At 33.7% G+C, this 4,173-nt stretch overlaps 1 long non-coding RNA gene across 1 annotated transcript; it reads left to right on the top strand.

Moving 5' to 3' along the window:
- Positions 3,124-3,654, top strand: LOC109949498. The gene is made up of 3 exons (XR_002271955.1): positions 3,124-3,206; positions 3,362-3,394; positions 3,543-3,654. It is a non-coding gene; the product is annotated as an uncharacterized LOC109949498 (long non-coding RNA).

The following is a 4,173-nucleotide window of genomic DNA, read 5'->3' as shown; positions in this document are numbered from 1 at the left end:
GTTTACTTTGGCAATACGCACACTATGCCTTCTTCCCCTTTTTATAATGCAACAAGTTGTACCATCTTTCTTTTTTCTTATAAATAATTTAACAGAAAAATATTGATCTAATAAATCAAATCATTAATTAAGTGGGAGCCGCACAATGAATATAAACACCCTGCACACTGATTTTTTTTCGTGTATGATTTGCACGAAACAATTGAATGCTTGAACGCGGTCCTCATATTTCTGGTGACAAATTATTGAGGGGGGACCATGCATTTCTCACATGTCAGAGTAGTCGACTCTTTGTAAAAGCCTTTTTAAAGAAATATTGAGGGTTTTAGTTGTTTAAGAATCCTTTATAATAATAATAATAATATATATATATAATTTCAGAGTCTTTGTAAAACTAAAACCCATCACCATATATATATATATATATATAACTTTTTTTGAAAGAAGCTTACAAGTATTGAAGATTGCTCAAATTACTAAATGAGGGTGGAAGACGACCAGAGAGTCGATTCTGATTCAAAATTCTCAAAGCAGAGACAAAAAAAAAAAAAAAAAAAGACGAATTCAGATATTTATTCTCAGTCGAAAGCTTTAGCCTTTAGAATATATGTACATAATTTGTCTCTGTGAGAGAGAGAGAGAGAGAGAGAGAGAGAGAGAGAGAGTGTGTGTTCATAAGGTGCAACAAAGGTGAGCAAAGAACTTGAAGGGCTGTGATGTTTCCTAATTAATGGGAAATTCGCACTACTACATTTTTAGCTTGTACCGACAACCCTCTATGGTCAGTAGAAATATCATCACTGGCGAAAATTCATCAGTAACGGCTTCTTGTCAGTGACATTAATACTGACCAACTTTTGCAATTGAATCTGTATAGGTTTGTCTCTTACACAAGTCATAAAGTGACTTCAATTTGATACTGACAAAACAAATGGCAAGTATTAAACAAGCTTTTGTGGGGTCGTTTTCTACTGCGGATTGTCATGAACTGGACTAAATTCTAGGACTGTTTTGGATTAGTTCGGATTGGCCTAAGCTGGATTAAGTACTGAGCTACGTTTGATGCTGCGTCGAACTAAAGAGCTGGATTGTAAAAATAGTGAAGACTTATATTTGGTACTGTGTCGGACTAAAAAATAATTATATTATTAATTTATCTCTTTTTATGTTTTCAGTTTTTTTTCCAGCCTTTTCTTCTTCTTTTCTCTCTCTCTCTCTCTCTCTCTCTCTTCTTTTTGTTATTTTCTTCTTCTTTTTACCTTCCTATTTCATTCAAAAATTTTTTTTTTTTCTACTTACCTTTCTTTTTCCACTGTGACTACCCCAAAAAAAAACAAAAAAAACTTCTCTTTTTCCAACAAAAAAGCCCCCAAACCATTCAAAAACACTTTTTCTTTCTTATCTCTTGAAACCACTATATTTCTCCAGACTAACCCAAAACCTTCATCTCCTTGCTGCAGAAAAAATAAGGAAGCTTGCTTCCTTAACCTCCCTAGTTTTGATTTCGGGTCTTTCAATTGGCCTTTGGGCTAGCTAGATTTGCTTCCGCATCCCCTTCTATTATTGGAGGTCTTTATTGGCAGAGGCTTGCTAGATGACAAAGCCAACTCATTGATTTGAGCTCTTTCTCTGTCTCTTGAATTCCACCAGGAAAGATTTTCCTCCTTCCCTTTCAATTTGGCCAATGGTTCAATCATATTATTGGATATTGAACTTTTTGATTTTGTTGGTTTCCTGAGTTTATGTCTATATATCAATCTGCCCTTTGACTAGCCCAAGCCAACTTGGAGCGGCAACTATAGCTAATTGAGACTCATCAGCAAGTTTCGATTGGAACTGTGGTGGTGGGGTTTTGAATTTGATTCAAGCAGTTCGGACTCGAGTGTTCAAAATAGCGCTCTCGCTATTTTGCGAACCACATTTCGTCATTGCTATGTTAGACAAGCGAATCCGGGGTTTTTTACACTAATGGACTATATAATCCCCTTCTTTACCAAATAGGGGTTTTAAGTATTATATAGCACAGTCCAGTCCAGTGAGGCATAGTAAGGCATACCAAATATGGATTATTGTTTCTTAACCAAAACAAGAGTAAGTCTGGCTTAACAGTTGACGCTATACATTCCTTGATTCGCTTTCTCTAAATACCGAAGAAAAAACTCAATAGAGGCACTACTAAAAAATTGGGCTAAAAGCACAATCCAAAGAGCACAAAAAAGGTATTCATGTCCTTTTGAAACACATTTGACATATATATATATGTAGTATTTGTGTAATATACGGGCAAAACACAATTGTTTTGCGTCCAATGCTAACAGAAGAAGGAAATAGTAGTGCCTAAATAGTTTAGGTACAAATTTCGTGTCCAATTATCATATTATCATAGAGTTGTCATTTCACTGTGAGAATAGTTAAAGCTTTTTTATTTGTGTCTTTTATTTATCTATAAAAAACAAGAAACTTAAACGCATATTATTTTAAGCATTATGGCATAGTATTTGGCACAAATATTAATTTTTGTGGTTAAGAATGCACACATTTCAAATATATAATGGCCTATAGCACAAATACTGAAATTGTGTCCCTTTAAGTGACCTATAGAGCACGAATACTTTAAATTGTGCCTAGAACAATTTCAAAAATCTTCATAAAAAATATATAAAATAATAAAATTTCAAAAGACGCCTATCTTCCTATAGAAGTTTCTTTGGAAAAAAAACGCATGCCTCTCTCGTCTTTTCATCTTTCTTTTTTCCATTATTTTTTCTTTTTATTATCTCCATCTCTCGCTCACTGTTTTTTATTCTTCTCTCTCTCTCTCTCTCTCTCTCTCTCTCCTGTTTTTCCTTCCTTAACCAACCCTGACTAGGCCACCTCTCAAGTAACAAAACACCACCACGATTTCTCTAAAGTAAATTTTCTTTCTAGCTTTTTGTTTATCTTTTTGGGTGTTGAGATGAGAATCTGTGTTTATCTTAATTAATTTTTTTCTTCGATTTTGGGCATGAAATTTATTGTTTATGGGTGAGTTTGTGAATGCATTTTGATTTCAATTAGTGATTTTATGAGTTGGTCTTGAGTTCAATTGGGATTTTCTGAAGTTGTGCTACTGCAGTTTTGCATTTTTGTCTTCGAATCCTCAAGAAAATGATTGTTCAACTTGATGGAATGAAGCAACAAGATTTTCTATTCAAGAACAGTAGAAGGTGCCTTTTTGTTCTTCTTTTTCTTTATTAAAAAAAACAACTGTAGGACCCTTCATTGATTTAAGACTTTAATGTTGGTTGTAGTTGTACATTTCTTTACATTACAGTTTTTTTTATAAACACATTTGACGTTGAAATCCTCTCACTCTTTGCAGCCTTTATCCAGATACTGAGTGCCTAAATTCTTGGTGAGTATGCTGCATTTGCTAGTGCCATTGCCATTGCCACTGCTATTTCTTGAGAATTTTGTTGTGCTCCTCAATTAAATTTGGTAATTTTTGGGCATTTTGGATTTTCTTCACTGAATCTGATTGTATGCAATTTTGAAATGGGAAGATGAAGATGTCAGGAATTGGAAGAAGAAGAAAGCATACGGAGACTAGGAGATGCTATTACCAGAAGGGACTTTGTTGCAAATATTGTGGGTTCTATTGTAAATATGTAAAATACGTAGATACTCAATAGTTGTACAAAGAATTATTGTAACAAAATTTATTTGTTTTTGGTATTTGAGTTTTTTATTATTATATATTTTCATAAAAGTTTGTATTTTTAGCCACAGTTATTTGTGTCCATATTGAATAAAATATATTATTTTAATATTCTCGATGAGCTGCTGATAAAGAGGGTTATGTTGTAAACTAAAGAGATTATAGAGAGAATTGAAATAGAGAGAAGGCATAGAAGCATGATATTTCATTGAATGTTTTCTATGTCAATTACAAGTGAGGGGAAAGCTTTATTTGTAGGCAAAACAATGTGGTTGCTTAATCATTCTTCTTTGGCTTTACGTGGGTGTTGGCAAGCATCATTATTACCATTTTAGGCTCCACATTCTTGACTTTACAACACTCCCCCTTGGAGACCACAAATGATATGGAATATGCCTCATTAAAAACCTTGCCAGTAAAAACCCAGTGGGACAAAAACTGGTCGAAGGAAAAAAAGAGTACATAACCATGTGTAA

Source organism: Prunus persica, chromosome G6, assembly GCF_000346465.2.
Source record: "Prunus persica cultivar Lovell chromosome G6, Prunus_persica_NCBIv2, whole genome shotgun sequence".
Taxonomy (NCBI): domain Eukaryota; kingdom Viridiplantae; phylum Streptophyta; class Magnoliopsida; order Rosales; family Rosaceae; genus Prunus; species Prunus persica.
The sequence above is the reverse complement of the archived record's forward strand: the minus strand, read 5'-3'. Positions and strand labels throughout refer to the sequence as shown.